Source organism: Bombina bombina, chromosome 6 (genome assembly GCF_027579735.1).
Source record: "Bombina bombina isolate aBomBom1 chromosome 6, aBomBom1.pri, whole genome shotgun sequence".
Lineage (NCBI taxonomy): Eukaryota > Metazoa > Chordata > Amphibia > Anura > Bombinatoridae > Bombina > Bombina bombina.
This window is the reverse complement of record NC_069504.1, coordinates 360,213,728-360,237,297: the sequence shown is the minus strand read 5'-3', so window position 1 is coordinate 360,237,297 and position 23,570 is coordinate 360,213,728. Positions and strand designations below refer to the sequence as shown.

The 23,570-nt window shown below is 37.4% G+C and overlaps 1 protein-coding gene and 1 pseudogene across 1 annotated transcript in view; both read right to left on the bottom strand.

The window, feature by feature from the left end:
* Nucleotides 1-23,570, bottom strand: part of LOC128662962 (uncharacterized) — a gene marked incomplete in the record, with an annotated part of 404,548 nt that overhangs the window by 133,971 nt on the left and 247,007 nt on the right.
* LOC128662961 (mortality factor 4-like protein 1) lies at nt 15,044-16,243 on the bottom strand (annotated as a pseudogene).

Sequence of the window (23,570 nt, the reverse complement as noted above, 5' to 3'; positions counted from 1 at the left end):
TTAATTCTCTTACTAAGTTATCCTTTAGCCTATGATTAAGAATAAAGTTTTTTAGTTGGAGATATTTTAGCCATTTTGAATATGATCCCCCTGCTATATTTATGAGGCTTTCCTTAGGCTTCAATTTGCCTTGTTCAAGAAAATTTACTAGCGGGGTTGTATCTTGTTTCTGTTTTATATTATAGCATCTAGGGATTATTGCTCCCTGGAATTCAGCGTTATTATCTATCGGTAGTAATGGTGATGGAAGCGTCGATATACTGGGATATGCACCTACTATCTTATCCCACTGTGTTATTATGTGTTGGATCAGAGGGTAGTCTCCTATGCCTGGGGGTCTGCTTTCTGCCGTTATCCAGCATAAATTGCTAATTGTGTGGTACTGGATTAAGTCCGTTTCTAATGCTACCCATGCTTTATTATCTTTATTTGTAAGCCAGTCTATTACCCTCTGCAATACTATTGCTCTAGAGTAATTCTTGATATTTGGTACTCCCATCCCTCCTTTTTTTTTTGACATATATACTGTAGTTGTATTTATCCGGGGGTTTTTCCCATTCCAAATGAAGTCATTAATCATCCTCTGGAAGTCAATGCAATAATTTTTTGGAAGAGCTATGGGAACTGTCTGTAGAATATATAAAATGCGGGGAAGAACATTCATTTTTATTGTATGTATCCGCCCAAACCAGGAAAGTGATTTTTTTTTCCATTGATTAAGATCTTGCTGGATATTTTCAGCTAGTTTTATATAGTTTTCTGAATACAGACTTGCCATATCTGTCGTTAGACAGACACCCAGATATTTAAGCGAGGACTCTCTCCAAGGGTATGGATTTTGTTGTTTACAAATCTGGAGAATCGGTGCAGGTGTTGAAATAAATATGGCCTCTGATTTATTATTATTTATCAGGAAATTTGAATGTTTGCCAAACTCTTGGAAAACCTCTTCCAGGGCTTTAATTGAGTCCTCTGGGTTGGTCAAGGTCAGTAAAACGTCATCGGCGTATAACGATATTTTATATTCTTTCTTCCCGATGTTCAACCCCTTTATTTTATTATTTGGCCATATTCTAGCAGCTAGAATTTCCATAGCAATTACAAAAAGTATGGGCGACAGGGGGCAGCCCTGTCTGGTACCGTTAGTTATATTGAATGAATCGGAAATCATGCTATTCACTCTCACCTTTGCCGATGGACATGTATATAGATAGAATATTTGCTGAATGATTTTTTCCCCAAATCCAAATCTTTTAAGCGTCTGCTGAAGGAATGACCAGTTAAGCCGATCAAATGCTTTTTCGGCGTCCATTGATATTGTTACTAAAGGAATCTTATTTAGTTTGGCATATTTGATTAAGTGTAATGTTTTAATAGTATTGTCCCGTGCTTCTCTGCCCGGGACAAATCCCACCTGATCAGTATTATTGATGTCCGGCAGGATCCTGTTTATTCGGTTAGAGATAATTTTAGCATAGATTTTTATATCATTATTAAGTAATAAAATTGGTCTGAAATGTTTCGTATTATTAGGTTCTTTACCCGGTTTGGGTAGTACAACTATTCTCGCTTCTAGCATTTCCTTTACGAAAGATGAGTTTTCATTAAGTGCATTAAATAATCTAAGTAGCTTCGGTGCTAACATTTCTGAAAAAGTTTTATAATACGTTGCACTGAGACCATCTGGGCCCGGGCTCTTGCCGGCTGGAAGGTCCCTGATAGTCTGAGTAACCTCTTGTAGTGTAAACGGTTCATCTAATGACTTTTGTTGTACTTCCGTGAGGGTGGGTACCTCCGTTTCTTTTATATATGCCAATTTTTCTGACTCAGCATTTTGAGAGATACTATTGGAGTCTAAATTATATAGTTGCTGGTAATATTTTTTGAATTCTCTAGCTATCTCTTGACTCCCTACTATGTGATTCCCTTGTGCATCCTGTAATTTTGAAACATATGATTGCAATATTTTTTTCTTTAGGGCTCTTGCCAGCAATTTTCCAGCTTTATTGCCTCCATTAAAAAAGCATTTTTTAAGTGCTAGCGCCCTTTGTTGGGCGCCTTTGTTCAGGAAGGCATTGAGGTTGTTACGGGCTTCTTTAAGCTGTGTCACTGCGCTCATATTATATGGATCTTTTTTATGTAGTTGTTCCATTTTTTGCAACGTATTATTAAGAAGGAGATAGGTTTTATTTAGGTTTTTTTTTACTCTAGCCTTATGTTTGATGAATTCTCCTCTTATCACCTGTTTATGTGCCTCCCAACAAAATCGCGGGGGAAGTATCTCCCTAGTGATTACAATAAAAATACGTATCTATTGTTTCCTGAATAGATGTCTTAATTTGTAAATCATTCAGCAAGTAATCCTCTAGTCTCCATTGATATGGAGCCACTGGTGTCTCTGGCCACTTGATACTAACTGAAATTAATGAGTGATCTGACCAAGATATATTATGTATTTTTGTTTCCTGAACCAGAGAGTAACTGTTTTGATCAATGAAAAAATAATCTATGCGTGAATATGATTGTTGAGGAGCCGAATAAAATGTGTAATCCTTTGTTGTGGGGTGTAATGTTCTCCAACTATCTATAAGGGATAAAGAGAGCAAATTAGATTTAACCGATTTAATTACATGTTTGGCTATGTTACTCTTTTTTTTTGAGCAGTCTAACATTGGTTCAAATGCCAGATTAAAATCTCCGCCCAATATTAGTGTGCCTTTCATATTTTCCATTATCAAATTAGTGATTTTCTTAAAAAATGCTTTTTGTCCTGTATTGGGCGCATATATGTTAACTATTGTAATGGGTCTGTTGTATAATAGACCAACCAGGCACAGAAACCTACCCTCTAAATCATTTTCCATATGTAAAAGTTGAAAAGGGATATCTTTCTGGATTATTATACATACCCCGTTTCGTTTCTGTATGTTCGAGCTATGATAGATGGTTGGATAAAATTTATTTGTGAATCTGGGTTCATTATTATGTAGGAAATGAGATTCTTGAACAAAGACAATTTCTCCTTTTGCTTTATGAAAGCTATGCAATGCTATATGTCTTTTGTGGGGCGCGTTCAGACCCTTGGCATTTTGAGATAAAAGAGAGAAAAAAACAAAAAAAAAAAAACCAAAAAAAAAACAAAACACGCAACACATGGAAGTCGTACACAGACCAACAAAAATAAAAATGTCCATGTACCTCCTGAGCAGCTCTGCCCTTTAAAAGCTAAATAGAAAAAAAAATATCCTGTCGCCCTTCACCTCCTGGAGAGAGATAGAAGAGGAAGAAAGGGAAGAAAAGAAAAAAAAAAAAAAAAAGGGGGGGGGGGAGGGAGGGAAAAATCCCTCCTCTACCCTTTTCCCTTCTTTTAAAAACATGAATTAATCCTTTTTATCTTTAGTAAATGTGTATTGCAGGCTTTTTTTTATTATTCCTAAGTATATAAAAGTATTCTATGAAATATCTTCTTTACACTAAATTAACTTCTGTTGTTCCAATATTAGACTTTTTTACTATGTGCCTACCATCCGTGTCTATTATCAACCTTATATAGTGTCCAAATATTACTTCATACCAACATCTTGCAAAATATATTTCTAACTATAGTGTAGCCTATAAATCATCTATTTATTCTAGTAACCTTATTTCTCTTAATGAGGAAAAAAAAAAAAAAACAAAAAAAAAAAAAAAAAAAACCCCCCCCAATAAAGTTGATTTTGTCCTTGTAGTCCTAAATATAATTATACTATGTATATGTGAAAATACCTTTTCTTTTAACGTGAAAAAATGGTTGGTGATATTCTTATACAGTGATCTTTTTACTATTAATTATTTTCTAATATTTAAAATGAACTTTCTCCTTATGTGCCTTCCACTTGTGTATATTACCATCTTTGTGTAGTGTTGGGTGTTACTTTGTGCCAGCAGCTTTATAGGTTTATCTTCGTCTGCTATATCTCTATTGGTCCTTCCATTTGTGTGCGTGGCGGTATGTTTTCCAACCTATGCTATAGCTCTTAACTCTCCTATTTGTAATTAACTTAAAAGGAAACTATTCCATTTAATTTATCTCATGCTTATATCTCTCACCTAATATGTATGGAGAAAAAACAAAAAACAAAAAAAAAAACCCCACCCTATAAATTTACTATGGCTCTTTAGTCCTAAATATTATTATGCTAAATATATGTGAGAATCCCTTTTCTTTTAACGTGAATTAGTGATTAGTGATATTCTTATACAGTGATCTATTTATTATTAATTATTTTCTCATATTTAAGATAGACTTCCACCTTATGTGTTTTCCTCTCATGTCTATTACTGTCCTTATATGGTGTTGGGTATTACTTTGTACCAACAGTTTTATAGATTTGTCTGTGTCTGCTATATAGCTGTTACTCCTTCTGAATAATATTTTAATGAATACAGTTACACCATAATTTGGATTAAAAATGTATTTTGTTATTAAAAAAAAATTAATCTTTTTTTTTTAAATAAAAATATAAAAGTCAACTAAAATTGCTCATGGGCTCCTGCAGGGCCCACACAGCCCTGGATACAATATCCAGACCCTCCGGCAGCTGCCGAAAGATATTGGACAGGAAGGACTCTGTCTGGGTTCCCTGATCAAGATCTATAAAAAGACAAAAAACATAATTACCTGATAAATTCATTTCTTTCATATTGGCAAGAGTCCATGAGCTAGTGATCTATGGGATATACATTCCTACCAGGAGGGGCAAAGTTTCCCAAACCTCAAAATGCCTATAAATATACCCCCCACCACACCCACAATTCAGTTTAACGAATAGCCAAGAAGTGGGGTGATAAGAAAGGAGCGAAAGCATCAACAAGGAATTGGAATAATTGTGCTTTATACAAAAAAATCATAACCACCACAAAAAGGGTGGGCCTCATGGACTCTTGCCAATATGAAAGAAATGAATTTATCAGGTAAGTTCTTACATACATTATGTTTTCTTTCATGTAATTGGCAAGAGTCTAAGAGCTAGTGACGTATGGGATAGCAAATACACAAGATGTGGAACTCCACGCAAGAGTCACTAGAGAGGGAGGGATAAAAATAAAGACAGCCAATTCCGCTGAAAAAATAATCCACAACCCAAATCAAAAGTTTTAATCTTTATAATGAAAAAAAATGAACTTATAAGCAGAAGAATCAAACTGAAACATCTGCCTGAAGTACTTTTCTACCAAAAACTGCTTCTGAAGAAGAAAAAACATCAAAATGGTAGAATTTAGTAAAAGTATGCAAAGAAGACCAAGTTGCTGCTTTGCAAATCTGATCAACAGAAGCTTCATTCTTAAAAGCCCAGGAAGTAGAAACTGACCTAGTAGAATGAGCCCTAATCCTCTGAGGCAGGGATTTACCTGACTCTACATAAGCATGATGAATCAAAAGTTTTAACCAAGAAGCCAAAGAAATAGCAGAAGCTTTCTGACCTTTCTTAGGACCAGAAAAAACTAAAAAAAAAACTAGAAGTCTTTCTGAAATCTTTAGTAGCTTCAACATAATATTTCAAAGCTCTAACCACATCCAAAGAATGCAAAGATTTTTCCAAAGAATTCTTAGGATTAGGACACAACGAAGGGACAACAATTTCTCTACTAATGTTGTTGGAATTCACAAACTTAAGTAAAAATTCAAATGAAGTCCGCAAAACCGCCTTATCCTGATGAAAAATCAGAAAAGGAGACTCACAAGAAAGAGCAGATAATTCAGAAACTCTTCTAGCAGAAGAGATAGCCAAAAGAAACAATAATTTCCAAGAAAGTAACTTAATATCCAGAGAATGCATAGGCTCAAACGGAGGAGCCTGTAAAGCTCTCAAAACCAAATTAAGACTCCAAGGAGGAGAGATTGACTTAATGACAGCCTTGATACGAACCAAAGCCTGTACAAAACAATGAATACCAGGAAGATTAGCAATTTTTCTGTGAAACAGAACAGAAAGAGCAGAGATTTGTCCTTTCAAGGAACTTGCAGACAAACCCTTATCCAAACCATCCTGAAGAAACTGTAAAATTATAGGAATTCTAAAAGAATGCCAAGAGAACTTATGAGAGGAACACCATGAAATGTAAGTCTTCCAAACGCGGTAATAAATCTTTCTAGACACAGATTTTCGAGTCTGCAACATAGTATTGATCACTGAGTCAGAAAAACCTCTATGACTAAGCGCTAAGCGTTCAATCTCCATACCTTCAAATTTAATGATTTGAGATCCTGATGGAAAAACGGACCTTGAGATAGAAGGTCTGACCTTAACGGAAGTGGCCACGGTTGGCAACTGGACATCCGAACAAGATCCGCATACCAAAACCTGTGTCGCCATGCTGGAGCCACCAGCAGAACAAATGAACATTCCATTATGATTTTGGAAATCAATCTTGGAAGAAGAACTAGAGGCGGAAAGATATAAGCAGGTTGATAATTCCAAGGAAGTGACAACGCATCCACTGCTTCCGCCTGAGGACCCCTGGATCTGGACAGATACCTGGGAAGTTTCCTGTTTAGATGAGAAGCCATCAGATCTATTTCTGGAAGCCCCCACATCTGAACAATCTGAAGAAACACATCTGGGTGAAGAAACCATTCTCCCGGATGTAAAGTCTGGCGACTGAGATAATCCGCTTCCCAATTGTCTATACCTGGGATATGAACCGCAGAGATTAGACAGGAGCTGGATTCCGCCCATGCAAGTATCCGAGATACTTCTTTCATAGCCTGAGGACTGTGAGTCCCACCTTGATGATTGACATAGGCCAAGGTTGTGACATTGTCTGAAAACAAATAAACAATTCTCTCCTCAGAAGAGGCCAGAACTGAAGAGCTCTGAAAATCGCACAGAGTTCCAAAATATTGATTGGTAATCTCGCCTCTTGAGATTTCCAAACCCGCTGCGCTGTCAGAGATCCCCAGACAGCTCCCCAACCTGAAAGACTCACATCTGTTGAAATCACAGTCCAGGTTGGACGAAGAAAAGAGGCCCCTTGAACTAAACAGTGGTGATTTAACCACCAAGTCAGAGATAGTTGAGTATTGGGATTTAAGGATATCAATTGTGATATCTTTGTATAATCCCTGCACCAAAGGTTCAGCATACAAAGCTGAAGAGATCTCATGTGAAAATGAGCAAAGGGGATTGTGTCCGATGCTGCAGTCATGAGACCTAAAACTTCCATGCACATAGCTACTGAAGGGAATGTTTGAGACTGAAGGTTCCGACAAGCAGAAACCAATTTCAGACGTCTTTTGACTGTTAGAGACAAAGTCATGGATACTGAATCTATTTGGAATCCCAAAAAGGTTACCCTTGTCTGAGGAATCAAGGAACTTTTTGGTAAATTGATCCTCCAACCATGTTTTTGAAGAAACAAGTTGATTCGTGTGAGATTCTGCAGAATGTAAAGACTGAGCAAGTACCAAGATATCGTCCAAATAAGGAAACACTGCAATACCCCGCTCTCTGTTTACAGAGAGAAGGGCACCGAGAATCTTTGAGAAGATCCTTGGAGCTGTTGCTAGGCCAAAAGGAAGATCAACAAATTGGTAATGCTTGTCTAGAAAAGAGAATCTCAGGAACTGATAGTGATCTGGATGAATTGGAATATGAAGATAAGCATCCTGTAAGTCTATTGTGGACATATAATGCCTTTGCAGAACAAAAGGCAAAATAGTCCTTATAGTCACCATTTTGAATGTTGGCATTCTTACATAATGATTAAAAAATTTTAGATCCAGAACTGGTCTGAAAGAATTCTCTTTCTTTGGTACAATGAACAGATTTGAATAAAATCCCAGACCTCGTTCCACATATGGAACTGGCACAATTACCCCAGTTGACTCCAGGTCTGGAACACATTTCAGGAAAGCATGAGCCTTTACTGGGTTCACTGGAATGTGTGAGAGAAAGAACCTTCTCACAGGCGGTCTTACCTTGAAACCTTTTCTGTACCCTTGAGAAACAATGTTCTGAATCCAATGATTTTGAATTGAATTGATCCAAATATCTTTGAAAAATCGTAATCTGCCCCCTACCAGCTGTGCTGGAATGAGGGCCGCACCTTCATGCGGACTTGGGGGCTGGTTTTGATTTTCTAAAAGGCTTGGATTTATTCCAGACTGGAGAAGGCTTCCAATTGAAAGCTGTTCCTTTAGGGGTAGGATCAGGCTTCTGTTCCTTATTCTGACGAAAGGAACGAAAACGGTTAGCAGCCCTAAATTTACCCTTAGATTTTTTATCCTGAGGCAAAAAAGCTCCATTCTCCCCAGTGACAGTTGAAATTATAGAATCCAACTGAGAACCAAATAATTTATTACCTTGGAAAGAAAGAGATAGCAACGTTGACTTAGAAGTCATATCTGCATTCCAAGTTTTAAGCCTTAAAGCTCTTCTAGCTAAAATAGCTAAAGACATATACCTGACATCAATTCTAATGATATAAAAAATGGCATCACAAATGCAATTATTAGCATGTTGAAGAAGCTTAACAATGCTATATACATTATGATCTGGTACTTGTTGTGCTAAAGCCTCCAACCAAAAAGTTGAAGCTGCAGCAACATCAGCCAAAGAAATAGCAGGCCTAAGAAGATTACCTGAACATAAATAAGCCTTCCTTAGAAAAGATTCAAGCTTCCTATCTAAAGGATCTTTAAAAGAGTAACTATCTGCCGTAGGAATAGTAGTACGTTTAGCAAGAGTAGAGATAGCCCCATCAACTTTGGGGATTTTTTCCCAAAACTCCAATCTATCAGCCGGCAAAGGGTACAGTCTCTTAAACCTTAAAGAAGGAGTAAATGAAGTACCCAAACTATTCCATTCCCTAGAAATTACATCTGAAATAGCACCAGGAACTGGAAAAACCTCTGGAATAACTACATGAGGTTTAAAAAACGAATTTAAACGTTTACTGGTTTTAATATCAAGAGGACTAGACTCCTCCATATCTAATGCAATCAACACCTCTTTTAGTAAAGAATGAATAAACTCCATCTTAAATAAATATGAAGATTTGTCAGTGTCAATATCTGAGGCAGAATCTTCTGAACCAGATAGATCCTCATCAGAGATAGATAAATCAGAATGTTGGCGGTCATTTAAAAATTCATCTAATTTATGAGACGTTTAAAAGACCTTTTACGTTTATTAGAAGGTGGTATAACAGACAGGGCCTTCTGAATAGAATTAGAAACAAATTCTTTTACATTAACAGGAATATCCTGAACATTAGATGTTGAAGGAACAACAACAGGTAATGGACTACTACTAATGGAAATATTGTCTGCTTTTGAAAGTTTATCATGACAACTAACACAAACTACAGCCGGAGGAACAGTTACCACAAGTTTACAACAAATGCACTTAGCTTTGATAGAACCGACATCTCGCAGCAGCATTCCAGAAGTAGATTCTGATACAGGGTCAGATTGCGACATCTTGCAATATGTAATAGAAAAAACAACATATAAAGCAAAATTATCAAATTCCTTAAATGACAGTTTCAGGAATGGGAAAAAATGCAAACAGAATAAGCCTCTTGAAACCAGAAGCAAAAAGAAACAAAGACTTATATAATGTCAAAAAAACTGGCGCCAAGTATGACGCCCACAATAGACAAATTTTATTTGGCACCAAAAACGTCTGCAACAAACACGAGCGTCATAGATGACGCAACTATGTGAAAACTCTCGGCGACAACTACGACACCGGAAATTATGTCATTAACGTCAACAAACGTAATTTTCGCGCCAAAAATGACGCAATAAATTCTAGCATTTTTTGCACCCGTGAGCCTAACAGCCCGCAATTTAGAAAGAAAAGTCAAATTTAAAAAATTTTCAGGTAATAAAAAAATGTATTCATATGCATTTCCCAAAAATGAAACTGACCGTCTGTAAGAAGGAAATATACTGATTAACCTGAATCATGGCAAATATAAGTATAAAACATATATTTAGAACTTTACATATAAAGTGCCAAACCATAGATGAGAGTGTCATAAATAAAATAAGACATACTTACCAACAGACACTCATCTACATATAGTAGATAGCCAAACCAGTACTAAAACGAGAATCAGCAGAGGTAATGGTATATAAGAGTATATCGTCAAACTGAAAAGGGAGGTAGGAGAAGAATCTCTACGACCGATAACAGAGAACCTATGAAATAGATCCCCGATAGGATGACCATAGCATTCAATAGGCAATACTCCCTTCACATCCCTCTGTCATTCACTGCACTCTGAGAGGAAAACCGGGCTTCAGCATGCTGCGAAGCGCATATCAACGTAGAAATCTAGCACAAACTTACTTCACCACCTCCATAGGAGGCAAAGTTTGTAAAACTGAATTGTGGGTGTGGTGGGAGGTGTATTTATAGGCATTTTGAGGTTTGGGAAACTTTGCCCCTCCTGGTAGGAATGTATATCCCATACGTCACTAGCTCATGGACTCTTGCCAATTACATGAAAGAAATGTGTTATACAAATGGTGCAACGCCGCCCCCTGCAGACTCGTGGCCAACTGGCCGCCAGCAGGGAGGTGTCAATTAACCCGATCGAACTCGATCGGGTTGAATTGTGGCGATCTCTGTCTGCCTCATCAGAACAGGTGGACAGGGTTATGAAGCAGAAGTCTTTAGACCCATGCTCAATAACTTGCGTTTCTGGCAAGTCTGAAGACTGAGTCAGATTGAGCTCGCATTCTATTGGCTGTTCCGATCAGCCAATAGAATGTGAGCTCAATCTGATTGGCTGATTGGATCAGCCAATCGGATTGAACTTGATTCTGATTGGCTGACTCCATCAGCCAATCAGAATATTCCTACCTTAATTCCGATTGGCTGATAGAATCCTGTCAGCCAATCGGAATTCGAGGGACGCCATCTTGGATGACGTCATTTAAAGGAACCGTCATTCGCAGTTCAGTCGTCGGCCAGGATGGATGTTCCGCGTCGGAGGTCTTCAGGATGCTGCCGCTCCGCTATGGATGGATGACGATAGAAGATGCCGCTTGGATGAACACTTCAATCGGATGGAAGACCTCTTCTGCCCCGCTTGGATGAAGACTTCTACCGGATGGAGGACCTCTTCTTGCTCCGCTTGGATGAAGAATTTGGCTCGGCTGGGTGAAGACGACTCAAGGTAGGGAGATCTTCAGGGGCTTAGTGTTAGGTTTATTTAAGGGGGGTTTGGGTTAGATTAGGGGTATGTGGGTGGTGGGTTGTAATGTTGGGGGGGTATTGTATGTTTTTTTTTACAGGAAAAAGAGCTGAACTTCTTGGGGCATGCCCCGCAAAGGGCCCTGTTCAGGGCTGGTAAGGTAAAAGAGCTTTGAACTTTAGTAATTTAGAATAGGGTAGGGCATTTTTTTATTTTGGGGGGCTTTGTTATTTTATTAGGGGGCTTAGAGTAGGTGTAATTAGTTTAAAATTGTTGTAATATATTTCTAATGTTTGTAAATATTTTTTTATTTTTTGTAACTTAGTTCTTTTTTATTTTTTGTACTTTAGTTAGTTTATTTCATTGTATTTATTTGTAGGAATTGTATTTAATTTATTTATTGATAGTGTAGTGTTAGGTTTAATTGTAGATAATTATAGGTATTTTATTTAATTTATTTATTGATAGTGTAGTGTTAGGTTTAATTGTAACTTAGGTTAGGATTTATTTTACAGGTAAATTTGTAATTATTTTAACTATTTTAGCTATTAAATAGTTCTTAACTATTTAATAGCTATTGTACCTGGTTAAAATAAATACAAAGTTACCTGTAAAATAAATATTAATCCTAAAATAGCTATAATATAAATATAATTTATATTGTAGCTATATTAGGATTTATTTTACAGGTAAGTATTTAGCTTTAAATAGGAATAATTTATTTAATAAGAGTTAATTAATTTCGTTAGATTAAAATTATATTTAACTTAGGGGGGTGTTAGTGTTAGGGTTAGACTTAGCTTTAGGGGTTAATACATTTATTACAATAGCGGTGAGCTCCAGTCGGCAGATTAGGGGTTAATAATTGAAGTTAGGTGTCGGCGATGTTAGGGAGGGCAGATTAGGGGTTAATACTATTTATTATAGGGTTAGTGAGGCGGATTAGGGGTTAATAACTTTATAATAATAGCGGTGCGGTCCGCTCGGCAGATTAGGGGTTAATAAGTGTAGGCAGGTGGAGGCGACGTTGTGGGGGGCAGATTAGGGGTTAATAAATATAATATAGGGGTCAACGGTGTTAGGGGCAGCAGATTAGGGGTACATAGGGATAATGTAAGTAGCGGCGGTTTACGGAGCGGCAGATTAGGGGTTAATGATAATATGCAGGGGTCAGCGATAGCGGGGGCGGCAGAATAGGGGTTAATAACTGTAAGGTTAGGGGTGTTTAGACTCGGGGTACATGTTAGAGTGTTAGGTGCAGACGTAGGAAGTGTTTCCCCATAGCAAACAATGGGGCTGCGTTAGGAGCTGAACGCGGCTTTTTTGCAGGTGTTAGGTTTTTTTTCAGCTCAAACAGCCCCATTGTTTCCTATGGGGGAATCGTGCACGAGCACGTTTTTGAGGCTGGCCGCGTCCGTAAGCAACTCTGGTTTCGAGAGTTGAAGTTGCGTTAAATATGCTCTACGCTCCTTTTTTGGAGCCTAACGCAGCCATTCTGTGGACTCTCAATACCAGAGTTATTTTAAAGGTGCGGCCAGAAAAAAGCCAGCGTTAGATACGCGGGTCGTTACCGACAAAACTCTAAATCTAGCCGTAAGGTTGTACATCATTCTTCCTTAGCATCAAAAACTCAGCTACAAAACAATCATTTAAATTGGATTGATTGTCAACATTGACATATCCTTACATAATATCCAAGCCTCACAAAAATAATAATGGACCCAAAAGAAATTAGTTCCCAATTTGAAACACTTAATCATAAAATTGATTATTTGGCAAGGGATTTAACTGAGCTCCAGGCAGAGCACACACAGCACTAAAAAGTGTAATTAAAGACATAGTGAATCCAAAATCAATTGAACCACCAGAACCTCATATAAATCCCCTTACATTGTTCACTGGCAAGAAATCCGAATTTAGGGATTTTAAAAAATGCCTGTCTGCTTTTGTTTACGATTAAACCCTGCACCTATCATTCTGTAAAACTAAAGGTTTGTACAACTATATCGTACTTATCTGGGGAACCTAGGGCTTGGGCCAACAGATTTTTCGAATACAACAGCCCAGTGCTGGACTCATTAGATCAATTTTTTGCTAATATGGCCTCCCTCTATGAGGATACTAATAAGCAAATAAATGCTGAGACAAAACTGCGCTCCCTAAAACAAGGGAAATATCCAGTTGAAGAATTTATCCCAGATTTCCAAATGTGGGATACTGATTCATTATGGAACGAGATAAGCCTAAAAAAACAATTTAGGCTCGGACTTAATGAATCACTTAAGGATGAACTTTCCAGAGTGGATATGCCAGACACCCTCGAAGCTCTGATAAAGTTGTCAATCACCCTTGACCGTAGGATAAGGGAACGCTAAGCAGAAAGGTCATCCACTGACATGCCTTTTAAAATACCAATATGTTACAGTACCGAAAGATCAACAAACCATACCACCCCTATGGAGATAGGCACTCTTAAGGGACCTTTGACTCAGGAGGAGAAAATAAAATGATGAATCTCAAATCTGTGTCTGTATTGTGCCAATAAAGAGCATGCTGTCGCCACATGTCCTATACTAAGTCATCAAAAGAAGGGTAAGGAAAGAAACACAATAACAAAAAATATTGTTGAATGTCAGTTGACTTTGTCCCTATCTTTGCAGTGGGATCACCTATAAGTCAAGACTAAGGTCATTATAGATTCAGGTGCTTTCGGTTATTTAATCAATGCTGAATATGTGATTTAAAAAAAAAAAAAAAATTAAATTACTTTTTATTTTATTATTTTACATAAAGCCATAATGTAACTGAACAGACTATGTAGCCATGTATTAACATAACCACTTAACTGAAAGGTACTTGCAGCATATATATTTATATATAAAAAAATATATACAAAGAAAAGCAGCATTTAACAAATGTCAAAAAAACAACACAAGATTCAGACATTAAAGTTCAACATATTTTTTTTAAGGTTTAACTCCAAGAACGAGTTCAACAAATGAGTGCAGAGCAAGTGAACAGTTTAAAGGACAGTATATCAAACAAGCTATGAAGTGTCAAATCCGTGTAGAGGAACAGTCAGCATTTCATAACACATTCAGATAAACTGGCAAATAACTAACAGAACTGCACATCGCACTAATTCTGTCATAGTTATTTGACTATTTAATAGGTTATTAAGTACGAAATGACAAGACTTTCCTTTTGTAAGTAATTCTGGAGAGGAGGGAAAAGAACAAGTGCTAACATATCTTGCAATAATTTTGGTCCTCCGTTCAGCGGATTTGATTGTTTACGCATCATGCTCCATTTTCTCTTGGCTCCCACACTGCCCTAAACTGGGCTAACAAATGGTGTTGAAGATACAGTAGCAGATTAATGTTGAGTGACGTGTCCTAAATGTCACCCATGAATTCCTTCCATATGAGTGATTAACAAGTGGCAACTGAGCAGCATGAACCAGTTGTTGCATCACACGAATAAAGCAGTTGCTGGCACATTCACATTGGAAGAGCTGAACAGCAAATGCAACAAAGACAACTCCACGTGGATGTCTACAGCATAGAGCATTCTATCAAATGAGCAGACACTGAGCATTAACGTCCTCCATCAGTAACATAGCTGTGCTATACTCCAACTGTCAGTGAACTTAACATGAATATCCACATAAAAAGTCAGACAATTCTTTAGAAATCAAGTGGGGGCAGGGATGGTGAAGGACAAGGTGGTTCCACACAGGTACAAATCACACCTTAGTGGTGAAAACAGCATCCAGATGCTAAACATTGCTCTGATCTAGCAGCTAAATGTTTATATAAAGATTTTCCCCATATTCATAATGACACCCCTGGTATTCTTCCACTCCATTGTATAGATAGCACAGATTGGGCAGCCGACTGTGACCTAGATCAATCTAGTGATAGAGAAGTCTGTTACAGCCTGCTTTTAGTTTGGTCTTACTGCAAGGTTTCCTCTATCACTATACTGCCTTACGGTGGTATTCTGGGGGTGCAACCTCATAGTCACTTGCGCTGAACAATGTAGCAGAATTCTTGGCTAGATATTTAAGAAAGTCATGAAGGTAGTTCAGTAGCAATGCCAGAATTTTTTTATCCAGAGGAGTATATGACAACATGGCTCCTATTCGTACAAAGAGTCGAAGAAGGTGGGGTGCACAATACACCTGGGACTTTGGAGCATCTGGATGGTCTGCTAGGATGTCCGCACACTGGGGATGCTCAAACTTATAAAGCAGCTGTGTGCCCAGCATGACGTTGAAGTATTCCTTAATTCCAGCCACAACTTCATTCACTGCATACTCCTTATTATCAGTGTTCCCCCTGGATTTCTTGTATGTAGCATACTCTTCCAGAATAGTTTCCACATTCTTTTTGGCAGGAAGATTAAAGAGCTGTTTCTGATGAGTGATGAGATCCCAGTCATCAACAAGCCAGGGCTTTAATTCTTCAGGAATCTTTACCTTCACTTCAACCCTGTTCATAAAAGTTTCCTCACTTTCAACAGTGGGATCCACACGCGCTCGCTTCTTGCGTGGCGGCTGGGGTGTGTCACTGGTGCTGCTGCCCTTCCAGCTCCCAGGGGCTTTTTGTTTATTTTTTTTTGTTTTCACTTCTACATTCTTCTGTTGAAGTGCAGCTGCTTTCTTTCCTGGGGCTGCTGCTCTCATCTTCCCCTCTGCATACTGATCTTGATTGGCCTTCTGAAGTTCTTTCTGCTTTTACAGGTTAGTGTCCACGTATTTGAGTACCCTGCTCCTTGGAACCCACTCATCCCAGCCCTGATCTATATCACACTCCTATCCTCGCTCATGCTTGGTGACTCTTTAGTTGCTCGCAGTGTCCATTCTTTTGTGATGCCTGGTGCCCTGTGATGAGTGATTCTTATTCTAACCGCTGTAGTGAATGAAGTACTTCACCTGCTTGTCTTTGATAGCAACTTTCACACACTTTGCTTCATACAGGAGAGGCCCATGAAAACACAAGACATGCTCACCATCTTGGAACCGGGGCTTAGGGTCCTGCTTTGGCGCCATTTATAAAGTCCAAAACTCCCGGGAACGGATCCGCCACATCTACTCACCACGCGGCCCCGCACGTCACCGCACCCAATGCACATGCGCAGCAAAAAAAAAAATGAATATGTGAATTTTAATAAAATACCCACTATTCTAAAGCAAAATCCAATTTTTGTAAAAGTTATTGATGGAACCTTAATTCACAATGGTCCTATAACCCATCACAATATACCTCTACTCATATCAACAAAAAACAACATTAAGTTCCAATCCCAATACTGCAATACTACCTGTTACCCACACCATATAATAGGAAAACTTGAGATTAACATCCCATCTGATTAATTTAACAAGAAAACACCTGAAATTCAAATGGTCATCTGATGCTGAACAAGCCTTTAACTTCTTAAAACAAAAATTTGTAACTACACCAATTTTAAATCTCCCAGATCATACCTGTCAATTTATTGTAGAAGTTGATGCATCTGATACAGGCATAGGTGCAGTCCAATCTCAAAGAAAAGATGAAAAAGATAGACAACATCCTATAGCTTTTTACTCAAGGTCCTTACTACCGCAGAGGTAAATTACTCAATTGGTGACAAAGAATTATTAGCTGTCAAATCTGCTCTAAAATCTAAACCATTTGTAATATATACCGACCATAACAATCTCCAGTATTTAATAAATAACAAAACACTTTCCTCCCAGCAAGTCAGATGGGCTTTATTTTTTGACAGGTTTAACTTTATAATAACATATAGACTAGGAACCCAAAACACCAAGGCAGACGCATTGTCACAAGTAAATGATAACACACCAAAAATAGAAAAACCCTTACACCTTATACCACCACATAAAATAATAGGTACTTTATGTTCTATTGAACAAGAAATACTAAAAGTTCTAAGAACCGAAATGCCACCTGTTAAAGAACATATGGTAAAAGATACCTCTGGTCTTTATTATCATCATGACAAACTTTATGTTCCACATTCACTTTGTTATGACATCTTAAATCAATTCCATGACGCTCCTCTGTCTGGCCATCTGGCCATCTAGGCGTTTATAAGAACTAATTAATTAATTTGCTGAATTTGTTCATTTCTAAGGTTGTACATCATTCTTCCTTAGCATCAAAAACTCAGCTACAAAACAATCATTTACATAGGATTGATTGTCAACATTGATATATCCTTACAAAGGTTCCCCCTTATATATTTATTTGAATTCAATTTCAAATCATCCAATAGAATCAAAGCTTTTAATCTCATTACCACCCTCAAACTAATGGTCTTACTACTCGTGCTAAGATAATTGGTCTTCCCTCCTACCTTTAGCTGAGTAAGCCTTTGGATTTCATCTCTCAAGACTACTCTTGCATTCCCAGCTTTTGGTTTTAACCCTAAGAATATTCCTCTAACCCCCAATCATACTGAGATACCTGCTGCATATCATTGAGTGTAGTCTCTTTCTGCTCACTGGCAACAGGTTCATTGGCTTATGTGTCCTTCTCTAAAAAGGCATTTTTTTGTGCTGATCACATGCACTCCTCCATTTCTCCTTTTAAACCAGGTGATCATGTTTGACTTTTTCCTAAGTACTTACGCTAACGACAGGCTTCTTTCAACCTTGGTACTTGCTATATTGGCGTTTTTCCAATAGTTACTTATGTTATCCAGTTGATTTTCTTTTAAAGCAATAATATATCCTCTCCATGTCCATCCTGCATGAGTATGAGATGCCTCGTATTTTGACATCCAAGAATCCTGGACATCCAAGAATCCTGGAGATTTTCTTAATTAAATTGACAAGACAACAAGACCCATAAATGAAAAATTAAGATCTACCAAAGTGGTATCCAGTTTTTGTGTATTCCTGGATTCCTGCTAGGGATCTAAATGCTTCCACCTTTTTTCATGCCTTTTTATATAACCACACAAAACAGTAATCTGGGGAGTACTGTTAACTTTTGGCAGGCTTTTTATTCTGCGCTATCTGTAACACATTTGGGAGATATTTAAGGTGCGCATTCTTGGGAGCATGATCTGGGGAGCCATCAGGTGAGCTTGGCTACTTTGCCCTTAGCGCTGTCTATTGAGCTACCTGTAGTGCTCCGTGTGTAAAGAAAGCCCTATCTTTAAGGGTGGGGTGTCTTTCCCTGGCTGGTTTTGCACTTTTATTTGCAAGCTTCAGTCTTGGTTTTATTTTTGGTGCCTGTTTCTCTGGTTTTATTATTTAAAGGGCACTAAACTTTGTATCAGTACATTTTTATAATTTCTCTGGGTGTTCTCTAGTATAGTCTGTCTTCTAGTTACTGACCCTTGCCTGTACCTTGACTTTACCCTTTGCCCACAGATTTCTTAACTATTGCATTGAATTATGCTTACTACATTGCAGCCTGTCCTGGTGTTGACCTGGCTACCCCCAATCTTGACTTCTTTGCTTTAGTCCAAATTTCTGAACACCCCCCTGATCCTTTAAATCAACAAGTTTGAATTAAGAAACTTAAAATAATATTTTTATTAGCCCCAATAGCTTAGAGGAATATGAAACAGACCAGAATACGTGCTTCCTATAAAATTCACCAGTTTCACAAGGCTAGGTGGGAGAAAGGCAATGAGCCACACAATTGCAACAGAATACACATTCTAGTGGTGTTCTGGTCATAAAATCATTTTGTGTCACTGAATGCCCACTTTCTAATACTAGGTGGGAGAGAAACAATGGACCAAACAAAATCCTGGTAAGACCTCAACTTGAGTATGGAGTGCAGTTCTGGGGACCAATTTTAAAAAAGGCACATTGCAGAATTAGAAAAAGTTCAGATAATGGCCACAATCTAATTAGGGGAATGCAGGATCTATTATAAGTTTAGCCAAATTGTGTCTGTTGCTGGAAGCGCTATATCCTCCTAGGCTAGAAGAAAATAGATTTAATCTCAAGCCGTATACTTGGGAAGTTATTCCATATTCATCTGGGCTATGAAGGTGTAATGAAAAATATTATTTAAAAATTTTAAAGTAGTTCTGAAGGATCTTTAAAGTGTTCTACTGTTTTTATTTTTTTATATATATTTTGACTAACTATATGCCCTTTACAACCTTTTCCATTCCGTTCTTGATTTTTGCTTTCTTACCTAATATTTTTATGGTCATGGTACATGCACAATTTGACATACTGTACATAGTGTAGTTCATGGTAAAGTATGAATATCAAACTGTGCATGAAAACTATAAGAGTGTTTTATCATACTTTGTATAAATATAGTGAATTATTTGTTTCCCTTTCTATTATATTATTCATATTTAATCTTTATCAGTTTATTATAGGAGGAAAATAATGTGCTCATCAACTACATCAATATGCCAGTCAAATTCATTAGGCAAACAATTCCCTGTAGTTGACAAAACATCACAATTTTCATCTAAACAAATCAGAACAGGAAGAAACTATTTTGATGTTTATACTCATCTAACTGGTACTACAAACTAATCCAAAATAAAGAGATTCTGTTCATGCAATCAAAATCAAATATACATGGCTAAAGGTGATGAAATGGACAGTTTTTGTTTGTGACCATGATAAAATCATTATATAATCTTGAATGGACTATTATAGGGGAGGAGGAGCTTCCATGCATGCTAAGTCCAAACTAATTCACAAAAGTTCAAACTAGTGCATATATTATTTAACTTGTAATCTGCTATAAACCGTCATGATGATGAGTTCAATAATGTATGCAATATCTTAAAAGAGTTTGTACTTAGCGTGCATGGAGGCTCATCCTCCATAACAACCTGCTCGCAATGTATGCAATCTTGTTCAAGGGTTGGAAAAATAATAAGCAACAAGGAAGCAGGTTCATGACAAATGGCTTAAAAGAAGTGAAATTTCTGTACATTTTTTATAAAAAGTCTTTTCATTGTAACTTGTATCTGCCATTGTTTACAGTTCATGCCAAAATAAAACCAAAGAACAATAAAAATAGCTTATAAGAATAATTTTTATATAGCGATAAAAAAACAGTGCAAAGTCTGCCCATTCAGATAACCTAAAAAATGCATGCAGATAGAAAGGGATTGTAATATCCTTTTAAAAAATTATTTTTATAACGCCAGTACTGTTAGTGAAAATTATGATAATGCAAGTGAGAAATACAATCAATCACGAAAAATGAAATCTAAAATTTCACCATTTGTAGATTAAAATGTCTTTAGATGAGTTTTCCTGCAGATCCCCCTAGCTGTAAATGATATCACATAGTCATCTCATCTACATGTATATGCCCCTATACATATGTAATTGTATACCATTGACTGTATACAGCTTCTCTAATAGGGCTAAATACAACTTTAAAGAATCAATATCATAAATGTAATCAAACCTCTAGAATTTCTCCAGTGGCCATTACAAAGTGTTTACCTTAGTTGGAAGCTAAAAGACGGTTTTGAAATAGCTGTAAAAAAGCCTAACAGGTGCAATAAGGACTTATCAATGTTTTGAGGTGCCGAATTTGATAGACCAAAACTGGGCTCAAAAGGTAAAAGTAGTAGAGCTTAAAATGTATTGAGATAATGAGCAGTTTTCAACTCCATAAGGTAAGAATATTGCTAATGTTATGGAACTTACTTTCAACTTGTAATACCCATGCTACTAACAAAGTTTTCACGTGCAAATAAGTGTAAAAAAACCTAATACCCTACTTGTACAATAACCTGAATCACCCTAAAGTCCCTAGTCTAATAACCCCTAAACTGCCACATAGCCCACCACAGTTTCCACTACACTATTAATCCCTAAACCTCCATCGCGCCACATTCCAAACAATCTAAATAAACTATTAACCCCTAAACCACCATCTCCCCACACTGCAAAGAAATTAAATAAAGCATTAACCCCTAAATCGCCACCCCACATCACAAATGATCTAAATTAATTATAAACCCCTAAACCGCCATCCCCTAAACCGCCATCCCCCCACAAAATCATAAACTTTCATCTAAACGTCCAAACCTAACACCCACTAACTTAACCTAAAATGTAATACCCGAAAATTACAAAATAAATCCTAAATACCATAAAAAAAAATTAAAAAATTACCAGTAACAAAAAATGAAACCTAATCTTATCTTTAGAAAAAAATCCTAAAATTACTAAAAAAAAAAAATGCTAACATTACAAAAAATAGAAATCCCTAACATTACAGAAAATAACAACCGCTAACATTACAAAAAAGCTCCTGGGGCTATTCTTCAAATCTATAAGTTATTTTGGAATACAGCGCTCATCTTATCCTATATTTATAACACCCTACTACTACTCATCTTGTAGATTCAATATATGCCAAGATTTGCTTATAAAAACCCCTAGGACCTGAATTAACCAGCTATGATCTTAGGCCGTTGCCTTTACTTGAGCCTACAACATCCTTCTCCGACTACCCAAGCTACACACTTTTTCCATAGAGAACCCAAGATTGTGCTATACTAATATCTTCTACTGGTGGAATTTAGTCCTAAAAGGATCCTAGCACCTTGAGCACTATTCTACATAACTAGTCGAGCAAGGCGGTGGCCTGTAATTTCCTTCTCAACCCACCGGGTATTACGGGCCCATCTGATCACTGATCTCAAATGACAGGATGGAGGAGTTTTGAAAAATATCAGTATTTTTACTAGAACTTGACCGTAAGATGGATAAAGGGTTTGTTGACCTTCAAGCTTACGTCAAAGGGGCCTACATAGAAGATGGCGCCCAACAGCCACCACCATCTGAGCATGAAACCACTGAACCATCAGAGAATTACCTCATTGTAAAACAGATCTCAAGCTATAGATCCGAAGAGTGTGGGTAGACACCGGGACCTGTCAAGAGTGAAAGTCCTGAAAGCAGTTCAGAGGCACATAATTCAGCTCAACTGCATGCTCCCTTTACAGCAACGTCAAAAACCTGGAGATCGAGTGCTATTTTAGTATCCAACATTGAGCGAGTCCCAATCATGGAATGTCCAATGCTCTCTCAGCTATCCACCTCCACTTTAGCTCCAGATGGAGAACAGAAACTTACCCTTTCATCTTTGATGTCCTGGTAGGGAGATGCGGCCAGCTCCCGTGCAGGACATTGGGGGCTATTTAAGAATTACATTACCCTAGAGCTATCGTGTGAGTGGGAAGAGACCTTGTCTTCTGTTCTTCCAGGACGACTTACAATAAGGAACTACCGAGAACTTCTTTTAGTTTTCTGCAACACCTTCAACAAAGAGTGGGACTCATATCACAACAGGTCAGAGCTAAACCGAGCTAGCGTAGGCTAGATTCAGAGATGTCCTTATGGTGCACAATACACCTACATTTACGTGTGAACTTTATGAAGATCTCTTTACTGTATATATTCACCTTTTTTGCATGTGGCTACTAGTCATATTATCAACAATCCTTATAGGGCATTCATATAATCACCTATTACCTGTTAAAATAAAGGTCTTTTTATGAGAAATTTGGAGGCTGGAATTCATATGTTTCATATTGGATAAGGAAACCTGGCAAGTTCTATATTCCGTGCCCCATAACAAAGAAAACGTGAGTGTTGTTTCTAATTACTGTGAAGTTACTGTTGAATTGCCACAGGAGTACGTGCACATCACTATGACTGAAGGTATGACACAAAATGGAAATACAGATATACAAATGGGTCCAAAGATATTTGGATATGACAAGGAGACTGCGCAGCAGATTAATGCTAATATAGCAGGGAACAGAGACTTCCTAAAAATTGCCCCTATTGAAGCTACTGGTAGACTGTTTGAAAAAGAAAGCAAGAAAAAGATGGTACTAGAGCTACATGCTATAACCCTATCAGAATACCATAGGGTACAACAAATTCCAAGATGGCTGAGAATGTCCACAATACCTACTTTATTTGCTGACCGGAAAGATTATTGTGAAAAATTTGAGAGCATAATTAACAAGTGTTCCTTTGATCTTATAACATGGACTGTGGAATATGCTCAACAAGAGATAAATAAATATAATGAGAGCATAAATCAACAAAAAGAGCAACTTGTACAGATTTTACCTTTGGATGAATACGAGAAACTGGTAATAGAACTTGAAAAATCCGTGACTGAATACAGGAAACAGCTGGAGAATCGTAAACGTATGAAATTCATAAGGGACAAACAAGTTTACTGTCATGGGACTGTCTACAGGTGGCGCCACAACACAGGATTTGGTCATCAAGAAAGGAGCCTTAATACTAACCCACGAGAACAAAGGAGGCATACTAGACAGCCGCAAACTGATGATGATGCCAACAGTGGATCTGAGTCCTCAGTGATTTTTTT